Source organism: Leuciscus leuciscus (assembly GCF_965113295.1).
Source record: "Leuciscus leuciscus genome assembly, chromosome: 13".
Classification (NCBI taxonomy): Eukaryota; Metazoa; Chordata; class Actinopteri; order Cypriniformes; family Leuciscidae; genus Leuciscus; species Leuciscus leuciscus.
The window spans coordinates 9,222,723-9,235,880 of NC_138737.1; the positions used below are offsets into that span (position 1 = coordinate 9,222,723).

The following is a 13,158-nucleotide window of genomic DNA, read 5'->3' on the forward strand; positions in this document are numbered from 1 at the left end:
GAAAGTCCTGTGACTGCCACACACAGCGCAGCTATCGTCTGCACAGGAGACAAAGAGCACTGTTTAAATAGCACAGTTCGGATCTGCAGAACTTTGTTGTGTTTGCTGCAAACGTCACTAAAAGATCTTTAAAAGTTTTTTCTAAGAAATGCTTACCATGGCTGCATTTATTTGATACAAAATACAGTAAAACAGTAATATTGTGAAATATTAGTACAATTTATAATAAATGTTTTTCATTTTAATATATTTTAAAAAGTAATTTATTCATGCTCCTTGAGAAATCATTTTGATATGCTGATTGGTGTTCAAAAAACATTATCATCAATGTTGTCCTGCTTAATTATTATTATTTTTTTAGAAACTGCAATAGATTTCTTCAGGGTCCTTTGATGAATTTGAAATATACATTTTTCATAATATTACACATTTAATTACTGTCATTTTTGATCAATTTAATCCATCCTTGCTGAAAAACATTTAAATTTCTTTCATTAAAAAAAATCTTATTGACCCCACTTTAGAACTTTAGTGTATACAGTATATAGACTAACTTATATTATGCTAAAACAAGCAAGCACGTTTTTTCTACTTTGTGTCATGCCTAACACCTCTTAATCAGGAGCAATTTTTTCAATTCATTTCATGCAAACGCCAACAATGAATGAAATTCATTATATTTTGACAAATAAAGCTTCTAAAGTGTAAAAAGATAACGCATAGGGGATTATTATTACTTTATAATAATCTCAGGCAACTTTTCCTTAACTGTTTAGTCTTCACATTGTTTTAGGAAAACAGGTTGAAAACTTGACACATGCAAAGGGCCTGATAGCGGGACAGGAACGTTTTTTTTTTCTTTAAAAAACTGACATATCAACAGAGGACGGAAGCACAAGCACATCCACTTCGACAGCGACCTGTGCTTGGCCATTATCCACACCTCTGCTGTGTTTCTCTATGAACAGGGGTGATATTTTCAGCTAGCTGCACAAAAAGATCTTATGTACGGAAATACAAAGCTGTGTGGATGTAAGTAATAGTTGTGCTTATTCTAATGAAATCACACACACGCATATTTAGATATGCAGATATGTTAGTTATCCCTGAAAAGAGCTCCCTCCATAACGGGGCAGTTGTACAGTAGGAGTAATTGAACGGCTTGTGGGGTTTTAATCCGCTCTCACTTCCTAGCAATTCACAAACAGTTTACCACAACACTGCTGTTGCCCTACATGCATAAGATCAAGCAGTGGACTTCAGTGAATTGCCGTACAACCAGTGTAACTGTTTTTTTTTTTTTTTTACAAGAACATCAAACTCTCATACTCTTAAGCTGTTTTCACACTTGGTTTGATTGCTAGGTTTGAACTTGAGTTCAATTCTACCCTCTCCCTGCAGGTCTTTTTTTCACAAATAATATTCCATTATTTGGTTCTGAAATGAAGTGTGGTACATTTGCGTCATCTATTTAAGTGCTACCGGCAGCTGTTTAGCTATAGCAAAATTCATAAGGAAGAGTCAAAAATGGAAACTATTGTTCATGTCATTTTCCCCTCATGTTTTCATGCCTTTGATTTACCAGAAACAGCATTTGCAATGTTACTGGAAATGTGCAAAATGTGAGAGTTGGTCATTGAAGGCGCAGGCGTGCACACGCACACTTTTGTACATCTATCTTAGTACGGTCATTCATTGACAAAATGCAATCTCTAGATCCTTGCCTTAACCCTATCCATCACAAAGTGCCTAACCCAAACCCTTACCCTAAACCTATTTATAACATTATCCCTCAAAACCAAGTCTTGATCCTCAAACAGGCCTTAAAAATGGCTCTCAGAAACCAAACACTTCGTCAAACGGGTCTTCACTCTGTGAAATGATCTTACTGTCATTCTGCTTACCCTGCTCTCGCTGATGTCCACAGAGCAGAGACCAGAACTGAACCTCAAGCACCACAGAAACCCCCAGAACATACAGCATTCAGAGCGCTTCAGATGGCCCAATAACAGGAGCACGTAGACCTCGATGACAGCTCTCAACACGGGACATTACTTTGTCCTGTGCTGTGGGAGGGAAAGCAGGTGTGTGTTGTGGTGTGACGAAACCTGAGATGACAGCTTGTGTTTTCATTCGGCCCCCCGCAGGACACAGTAGCCTATAGCGGTTCGGTCACGCTGCGTCAATCTCGCTCGCTCTTCGTTTCTTTATACCATCTATTCTCCTATGGGCTTTCTCTCTTTAATTCAATTAACATAATTCTTTATAATTTTTTTATCAGCTTCTTTCCATATCAGACCATTTCACATGACTTGCATGTGTAAATGAAGAAACGCGTTTTTTCGAGGATGTATGTAAATTGTATTGATCTAACCTATAGCTTAAAAGATTGCTGCATGTTTGATGTGTATAGCCAATTTAATTAGTTTCCATACACGTATATGATATTCCCTCGTTATCATAAAACAGCCTTGAGAATGAATGACACGTTATCTCACCAACACAACACCTGTCAATCAATATAGTAAATAAACGGAACATCCTGCAGCGCGAGACCATCATAAACATTACATGAATGCAGAGCCGCATTTCATCTAACATTTACTCACATATGGGTAATTGAACTCCATCCTTCACTGCTTCATTATTGCATATTGTCTCACTTGTTTTTAGGTAATTTAATTTGGATTTCATCGATATTTTGGAAAAAGTTTCTGTTCACCTGCTGTCTTAAACACAAATGTGATTGATGGAGTGTTACTGGAGGTCGATTGGTTTTAATGGTTACCTCTCACAATGATTGCTTATATATGCTGTAGGAAGGAAATTTCATTTAGCATGTCTTTTCCTTTCTGTTGCAACCATTTATAGAGATATTCTAAATGTTACTCAGAAAACGGGTTATAAGTTTATTTCATTTGAAATACTTGTACTAAATGTTACGCTCTTAGATGTTAGAAAAACATCCCTATTATCTCTAGCCTTGGCTACCGTATATAGACCGCCAGGGCCTTACGCTGATTTCCTAAAAGAGTTTGCAGATTTTCTCTCAGACCTATTAGTCAATGTCGATAAAGCATTAATTGTTGGATATTTTAACATACACGTAGATAATCCAAATGATGCGTTAGGAGCTGCGTTTACAGATTTATTAAATTCATTTGGGGTCAAGCAAAACGTCATCGGACCAACACATCGTCTTAATCATACACTCGATTTAATTATATCACATGGAACCGATCCAACCGATATAGATATCATTCCACAAAGTGATGAAGTCACTGATCACTACATGGTAACTTGCATATTACGTACTGCTGTAATATGTCATGCAGCGCCGCGTTATCAACCAGGCAGAACAATCCTTCCATCCACCATAGATAATTTCTCAAATTGCTTATCTAATTTGTCTCAGCTGCTGCCTGAACCCAAACAAACAGATGAACTAGAAGAACTAACTAGCACTATGAGCACCATTCTCTCTAGAACATTGGATGTGGTTGCACCTATTAAATTAAAAAAGGTCAGAGAGAAAAATAAAGCACCATGGTATAACAATACTACGCATGTTTTAAAGAGAGAAACCCGTATTTTAGAGCGTAAATGGAAACAAACTAATTTAGAGGTCTTTAGAATCGCGTGGAAAGACAGTATGTCACGTTATAAAAAGGCCCTAAAAGCGGCCAGGGCTGAGCACCTCCGCAAACTAATAGAAAACAACCAAAATAATCCAAGGTTTTTATTTAACACCGTGGCTAAACTAACAAATAAACAGACGTCACCCGAACAAAATATCCCGTTACAGTTCAGTAGTAATGATTTCATGAACTTCTTCACTGAGAAAATAGAAAGCATCAGAACCACAATTGTAAACGTTCAATCTTCAATCGCGCCTTATAATTCAGCTTCAATTATCACCCCGCAAGAACAATTACAGTGCTTTACAACTATAGAACAAAAAGAGTTAAATAAACTTATCACTTCATCTAAAACAACAACATGTTTATTAGATCCTATACCAACTAAACTACTGAAAGAAGTGTTACCTGTAGTGGAAGAGCCTCTCCTCAATATTATTAACTCGTCTTTATCTCTAGGTCATGTTCCAAGAACATTTAAACTGGCAGTTATAAAACCTCTCATTAAGAAACCACAATTAGATCATAATAATCTAGCAAATTATAGACCCATTTCAAATCTTCCATTTATGTCTAAAATATTAGAAAAAGTGGTGTCCGCTCAACTGGGCTCTTTCTTGCAACAAAATGATATCTATGAAAAGTTTCAGTCTGGATTCAGACCGCATCATAGCACTGAAACTGCGCTCGTTAAAATCACAAATGATTTACTTTTAGCTTCTGACCAAGGCTGTATCTCAATACTAGTTTTACTTGATCTTAGTGCTGCGTTCGATACTATAGATCACACAATACTCTTAGATCGACTACAAAATTATACTGGTGTTCAAGGACAAGCACTAAGCTGGTTCAAATCATACCTATCTGACCGCTACCATTTTGTCTATTTAAATGGAGAAAAATCGATCATAACTCCAGTAAACTATGGAGTGCCGCAGGGATCTGTGTTAGGCCCTCTGTTATTTTCAATATATATGATGCCACTTGGAAATATTATAAGGAAACATGGAATTAGTTTCCATTGTTATGCTGATGACACTCAAATATATATTTCATCAAGGCCGGATGAAAACGCTAAATTTTCCAAATTGACAGAGTGTGTTAAAGATATAAAAGATTGGATGACGCGTAATTTTCTTTTATTAAATCCAGACAAGACAGAGGTAATACTTATCGGTTCAAAAAACCGCCCACAAAACCTCGCACAATACAACTTTAACATCATAGGATGTCCTGTTACTTTATCCGCTACAGTAAAATACCTGGGTGTTATACTCGATTGCAACCTGTCTTTTGAAAATCATATTTCATATGTTACAAAAACAGCCTTTTTCCACCTTAGAAACATTGCTAAGCTACGTAATATGCTATCAGTTTCTGATGCAGAAAAGTTAGTTCATGCATTCATGACCTCGAGACTGGATTACTGTAATGCCTTATTAGCTGGTTGTCCTGCATCCTCAATAAACAAGCTACAGTTAGTCCAAAATGCTGCCGCTAGAGTTCTTACGAGATCAAGAAAATATGATCATATAACACCGATTTTATCATCACTGCATTGGTTACCTATAAAGTTCCGTATTAATTACAAGGTATTGCTACTGACGTATAAAGCCCTAAACGGCTTAGCTCCAGTCTATTTAACGGATCTTCTATCGCCCTATAATCCATCGCGCTCTTTAAGATCACTAAATTCAAGGCTTTTGGTCATACCTAGGATATTCAGAACCACCAAAGGAGGGAGAGCATTTTCACATTTGGCTCCAAAACTCTGGAATAGTCTTCCTGATACTGTTCGTTGCTCAGACTCGCTCTCCCAGTTTAAAACTAGATTAACGTCGCATCTCTTCAGCCAGGCATTCATATAATCCCACAGTTCAAACTACAATCCGGCCTCTAGCTCATAAATGCCAGAGGAGAACTGGCCCCCGACTGAGCCTGGGTTCTCCCAAGGTTTTTTTTTCTCCATTAGGTCACCTGATGGAGTTTTAGGACACCATTAGGTCACTTGATGGAGTTTTTCGGTTCCTTGCCACTGTTGCCTTTGGCTTGCTCAGTTGGGGATATTTTGGGGATATTTAATTTAATTTGATCAATCAATAAATTCCTCTTGAAACAAACTTTGTTGTATTATTTAAATTTAATACTGTGAAGCTGCTTTGATACAATCTGTATTGTGAAAAGCGCTATACAAATAAACTTGACTTGACTTTCTCTGTCGCAAACTACCTTGCGTCATTTGAATATGCATTCTGATTGTTCAGTTTAGTAAAGTATGCTGTATGGAAAAAAAGAATATATAGAGGCCTAAATAGCATAATGTATTTTCTTTATTAACTGAGTTTTGCTCATTAATTGGTAAATGTATTAAACCAAAGTTTAACTATTATTTTCATTCCTTTGGAATATATTTTTGAGGCTCAGCCTTGTCTTCTCGGACAGATGGCCACTGTCAACGTCGCCCAAAGCATTGATTAAGCGAAGCTGAAAGCTACAGTCTACCATGTAGGTCATCCATTGTAACATAATGCTCAAAGATCAAATAATTTCAACTTTGAACCCATTTGCCGGTGACCTTTTGAAACGCAGCCAAGAGTTTTCATGATTTATCATTTCGCAAATGGTACAGGTGCAAAAATCAAGAAGATGGAAGAGAAAACGTATGGGCCTTCATAAATCAAGTTATACATATTATCCATAAGGCTATAAAACAGCTTCATTTTTATTTTGTTTAGTTCATTTGTGGTAAATTTATGGTGTTCAATTAAATTAATAGAATAAAAAATGAAAGAGAAAGATTATTACATGGCATGCTGATTAATTCAATGTATTCACATTTATCAATATCTGCTACGAAACCCCCCCAAATGAACCTTTTTTTGGCCTTTGCATCACATCTTGCAGTTTTACATCATCTTGTGCTACACATTTTTTAGACGCTGTTAAAAGTATGCTTTAAAAATAGTAGGAAATCTGCAATCTTTTCCATTCTGTAGCAGTCTGTCCAATTGTTTTTGAACGCGAGTGTCTTTGTCTAGGAGTGCTGACTGCAGACTCGCAAAAACATGACATTGGCTTTTCAAGCTTACAGCTTGAGTTGTTTCCTCTTTCGACATTAGACTCTGTCTGTTTCTCTGGGAGGCCAATCAAGGCCACTTCTGTCGGCTCTAGTCCCCTTTACTGACGCCTTTGTGGCTACGGCCAGATCCCTTCCTGCCTGCCAGGCTATCAACACCTCTCTCACCCCGCTCTTGTAGCACACACACTAAAATACATACACGGCCCACCACTCAAAGGGTCTCAAGTGATTCAAAACAAAACCCTCAGACCGCAGTTATTAAGCACAGACTTTACTGAGCGTAACTCCCTGCTGCCTTTAATCCCTCCGCAGGGGTGACATCCAAAGAGCCAGTATTCATGTCCAACAACGCTGGCAAAACCAACCTGGAGACTTTTAAAGCACCCAGCTTAGTCTCGGTAACCATTTTCTCCTGGGAATGGGCATGAAAGGCTTACAAAAGACCATGGAAGGATCTACAGATCTGAGATTGGAAATAACTCTATATTAGTTTGGTTTCTTGGCATCTGTACATAGCCCTCGCGCAGTGAGGCCTCTTCATCTCATGGTGAAGACTAGTCTCAAAGCAAGCCAGAGCTCCTTCAAATTAGGGTTCTTCGGCCCAGTATGAAGCTTTTGTGTTTTCCTTTTCAGCCACAAAAAAACCATCTCTTCAGTCCTCACAGAGCATTGCCGTTCTCAGGAAATGAAAGTTCACTTCCTCATACTGAGGCTTGACACTTTTTTTTGGCGGCTTTTGTCCACTTGAACCTTCAGAGAAACACAGGTGAACCTTGAGAATACTAATCACGAGGGCTCTGAAATTTTAATACTTGACACACACAAAAGAGAGTGTGCACACGTGTGTACCGGTGATTGTGGAATTGAGTACGGAATAATTCATCATGTCTAATTAATTATTCAGAGTAACGGGGGAAGATGTCATCTCAGTACAAAACTTTGTAGTGCAGTTAAAAAGCGAAGATGGGCAGAGACAAACTCCAGCAGTCTTCCTCACCAGAGCTGAGGTCTGCTTTAAGATCTGCACGCTCCACTACATTTGCAATGGCTCTTTAAATCACACGTGATTACCATTTAAATAAAACAGCATGCTAAACGACTGCTGCCCACTTCTTATGGAGTGTTTTATTATACGGCCACTAAAATAGATTTTCTTTGTAATGTGAGGACACTCAAAAGGCCAAACAATGCATCCTAAAAAAAGATCTTGTTGTTCTATCAGGCAATTTATTTAATGACTGCAAACAAGGGAGATGAATGCAATCAGATGCCTCACTTTGAGTCACTTATAAAAGGGTTTCCTTCATATTAGGGGTATTTCTCTATAATAGAGCAGCTCCTACTGAATGTCAACATACCCAAGTCTGAATGAAAAAAAAAATTGAAAAAATATTAATAACCCATTCTACGGACCACAGGTCAAATGCTCAGAGCAGTTACGGAAACAACAATCTGATCTTTTTCAATTAGAGAATTTGTTTTTGTTTAGCCTGCCACAATCCTTCATCTGCAAGAGGCAAGCTGTCACTCATAATTTTGGCAAAATCCAAGTCTATGAATATTTCATTGCCATTGATTCCTTAAAGCCAATAAACTATCGTACAAATTGCCTTTGGTTCTGTTTCTTAGCCTTGGCACGAAAAAGCTGTCTGCCAGTATTATATTGTGTGATCTACTATCTCCATATAATGTTGACTAAAGTGCATTGACTAATATATTACATTGTGAAAGATTTCTTAAAGGAATAGTTTTATAATCCTTGTTCAAATCTATAGAGGATGGTTTCAAAATTCTTTTTTTTAACCAGACTTATATGATACTGTTATAATTTTTATAATTATTTTATAACTGCCTGCTTCAGTAGCCCAAATAAGCTAACTAATATATACACGCTGAATGCCGCAATTAAACAACTAAATTAAGTATTATTCATAAAGTCGTGATATAAATCATGGTAATATAGGTAGTGATAAAGATTTGTGATTAGATATGTAGAGATTACGAAATGTGTATGTATGTGCTGCAGATGTTTTACCATTAAACTGTTAAACTAAATGTTATTCTCGATAGAACATCTTGTCTAGCTTTCAAACCGTGATATGACTACTGATGTCATCATATGAAGACGACAATTTAACACTTTTAGAGGAGACTGTCTGGCTAGTATAAGAGAAAGAAAGGCTGAGAGAAAAGAAAGAAACAATGACATGAATACTAAGCAGCTCTGATGATTAGAAGTGTTGCTAAGAGCAGCTCTGTGACAGTGACATTGGCCGTCAATGTCAGACGACTCTGCCGCGCCTCGGCAAAGAGCTCCATTTTGAGCCATAATTAGCTTAAACATCCCTAGTATGAAAAATTCATGATAGCTTTGGATTTTTTAATTGCGGGAGCATTCTGCGTTAATCGAAGTCATTTACAGAGCCTTCTGCTTGACATGCGGAGGAGAGGAAAATAAATCAGACGTCTGACTCTCTCAGCCAGTTAACCCGTTTCTTCTGCAGCGAGATGTTTATTTTAATAGGGCCTGATCTGACACAGTTCTGGTCCACACAGATCAATCAAACGCTGTCAGTGTGATACTCAAACGCAAGAGGAGGTAACAGTGTGTAATGGACGTGGGACAGTAAGAGCCGTGCATGTAAACCTCACTCCCCTGACCTCAAGAGGCACTCTAGCGACTGATGCTTTAGCGTCCTTGTTAGGGCGCCCGCCTCCCACACGGTTCGAGCCCTGCACGGAGCGGGGCGAGTAGGACCGGTTACATTCTGTCCTGTGACCTGGGTGGGAGTGAGGTTTAGGGGGGTGAGTGTGACAGACGTAGGTCAGTATAAGCTGTGTGTGTAAACCTCACTCCCCTGGCCTTTAGAGGCATGCTAGCTGCTGCGGTCTTTAGCGTTCTTGTATGGCGCCCCCCCCCCCCGAATCCCGCTCTGAGCGGGGCAAGTAGGGCCGGTTACATTTGGTGCCGTGACCCAGATTGGAGCAAGCAACAACCTTCTAGTCTCTCTCTTGAAGCTAACACGGAAGTGACTTAAACTGCATTTTATCGACTGGCCGCTAAAGACAGGCTCCCATGTTAAAATGCCCAACTTTACAGCAGAAAAAAAAAAAGTTTACAGCCTGGTACAAAAATTGGTTTTGGTCTATATAGCTTATTTGGCCCTTCATGACAACTGTGATGGGGGTGAATTTTTTAATTTTTTTTGTTTAAATTATATTAAGCCTTAAAGTTCTGCATAATTAAGGGCATGGCCACTTGAGTGACAGGTGGATTGCCACTGCTGTCACTTCTAGCCGTTTGTCTGCTGGCAACCAGGCAACTCAGCTCCACCCACTTCCCGCTTCTTTGGCCATTTCCTGTTATCCGGGAGTGACGCGCTGCCAAGATGGCGACGGCCAGCTCCGCCCACTTTTAGGCTTCAAAAATGCTCTTCAGAAACCTACGGGTGATGTCACGGACAATAAGTCCATGTTTTTTTTACAGTCTATGGATGGGAGTGAGGTTTAGAAGGTGGAGTGTAACGGACGTAGGCCAGTAAGAGCTGTGTGGGTTAAACCTCATTCCCCTGGCCTCAAGAGGCGCTCTAATGGCTGCGCCTGTCCTTGTTAGCACGCCTGCCTCCCACGCTGGAGACCCGGTTCGAATCTCGCTCTGAGCGGGTCGAGTAGAACCGGTAACAAGTGCAACAGGCCTTCTGAATCATTGACTACAGATATTGCACTCTGTGCTTTCGGGAGATGAGCATTGTGTGGAATAAGACTTTTAAATAGACTTTCTATAGCTGCATTATTGGCGTGCTTAAAGGTGAAATGTGTAATTTCGTCGTCGGCAAGTGAAATTGCAAATATATTAAGTGTTTCGATTAGGTTTCCCCCTTGCATGCCATTAGTTAACAGATAGGCCGCCCCAAACTCGCACCATTTGTTGAGCCAATGTTGCTGTGGGTTGCTAAAAATAAGAGCACTCCTTTTTTGTGATGTTTTTTTCTGTATGCAAACATGCATCTCAGAAAAAGAAAATCTTATGAAAAGACATCGCTGAACCACAGTTCAAGTAAATAAACATACAAATGGCCTACTTAAAGTATTTTAACATACATTTTATTTTATAATTTTACCCTAAAATGTACTCACCCTCATGTCGAATCAAACCTGGTCACTGTTTTCCATGCAATTATAAGAAATTAGTAAGAACACGCTTTCAAGCTTCAAACAGGATGAAAAAATGACTTATTTTAAAAGTAGTCTATACAACTACTGCGACCGGACCACTGAGTCAGCAAGAGAAATAGATCAGAAAAAGATTCATCGGGGAATCATACAGACCGATATTGTGAACTGAATCAACTGGTTCATTGAAAAGATCAAACTAGTATGAACGATTCATTCACAAAAATATAGACATCACTCACGAGCATGCCATGGATAGCTCAGACAGATATTGAGATTTTCAGATTTTAGAGACTTAAATTTTGGCCTGTTCCTCACACAAAAATATATTTTGCTTCAGAAGATCTAGAAGATGAGTCATTTTTTCATAATTTTTTGTTGTTGTTGTCATTTTGGAGTGTTTGGAACACACTACATTGGAAAAAGAGTTTCATGGCAGAAATAAAGTCATACAGGTTAGAAACGACATGAATGTGAGTAAATAATGTCTGTATTTCCTTTTGGCTAAATTATCAACTGTCCCTTTAAGAAGTTTAAAAACTAAAGGCAGAATGCTTTAAAGCAAAGGTCATTTCTCATCAACAGAAAAATCACAGAAAGGCCTTATTGCCCATTGAAAAGGAAGATCAGTGTGTGATTTGTCCTTGTCTCTTCTTCTTCCCTTTCTGAAGTATTGTTCAACGGTTTTCAGGTCGAGGGCTGGGCCGAATCAATGTCCATGCATCAATATATCACAGCCATAAAAAACTATTTACCTAAAGCAAGATCTCGTCCATTGATTCCTTTCTGTGCTATGAAGAGCTGCGGTCTGCATAGGTTAATAGCATTTACAGAGGAATGTATGACCTTCCTCTAAAAATCAGAGGGGAAAAAACACAAAGCAACCAAACGAACAGCAAATAAACTGAAAATGTAATACGCTACTGCTACACATTCACTCTAGTGACAGAAGAAAAAAAAAATGCATTGATCATTCCAAGTGTTTGAGGGAATTTTGGTTTTGGGGTGCTGAAAACGTCAACCGGACGAGGACATGTTTTACTGAGTCTTTCAACTGGAAAACTACATTTCATTCCATCTAGGCTTTTATGTTCATGTAAATCAAAAAGCAGGAACGAGTGAGTGTGAGTGTGTGCGCACGTGTGAAGTTGTGAACTGTCACTGATATTCTTCCATATCCTTCATTGTATTAAATGCTCTGTTGGTTTGGACGCAAACATCGCACTGCTCCTCTTGCAAAGCTCACCGGTTTATTGTCATCACTTGTGAAATTCTAAACAGCAGCGCAAAAGTTCTATTCATCTCCACACATTTCCTATTCCATGCTGCTTCCATCACTCCAGCCCCCCTTCGGTGACAGCGTTTGTCCCAGCGGCTGCCCAATCGCACGCTCCCGCTGCTAAAGGATGACGAGTGGAGTGCTGAGCTGCAGGTAAAGGATGATGTGTGAAGCCCTGCTGCTGACGGCAGTGCCTCTGTGACAGCACATCAATGAAAGACGTGATGGACGTCGTCTTGGAAGCGGGCCCTGATTAAAGAACCCCCCGCCCAGCAGCACGCATCTGCCGCCCATCCCTGGTCCGCTGTCACCGCGGCTGGATACAATAAAATAGCGCTCAGGGTCATCGGGGTTTTCGGTGATGTGACAACAAGCACATTTCACAAGTGCCAATCACAGATGTCTCTCGTAGGCCCCTCCCTCATCTTTCTTTGTACTATCTCCCTCCCTCATCTCATCGTCCACTTCCCAGCTACTCACCCAGGGATCTCTGGGAAATTCAGCATTAGGGATCAGCAGAGATTTAATAATAGATCTCTTCATTAGCTATGAGCGGTACGGAATACTAACATAATGCCAATTGCATTCTACACAGTATAGGATGTATACTGCTTTTAAATGGTATGTAAAACAATATGCAATATGGCACATAAACTCTTTGTTTCAGTGTTACACAACCTCATTACGTTTAATTTAGTCATTGGCATCTTATCACTTTGGTTAGAAAAGTCATTTTGCAATTTGATTCCAATTTTGGGTATAACGGTTTTAAATATTTAAAGCTGGATCAAAGAAAGAGATGTTAAAAACAGTGTACTACTAAAATTGTAAAATTGAAATGAAGCAGAAATAAGAAAAACTTCAATAACTTGAAGTTGTACGAAGTACAAAAATTACTAACATTTTAATAAAAATACAACTGAAAATAACAGGTAGGAGTTTGATTAAGGCATGTCGGTAACACTTTAGATTAGGATTCAACTCTCACT

At 39.0% G+C, this 13,158-nt stretch overlaps 1 protein-coding gene across 1 annotated transcript in view; it reads right to left on the reverse strand.

Annotated features, from left to right (window-relative positions):
* The window catches only part of agbl4 (AGBL carboxypeptidase 4), a 337,210-nt gene that overhangs the window by 68,171 nt on the left and 255,881 nt on the right, over nucleotides 1–13,158 (reverse strand). The window lies entirely within an intron of this gene.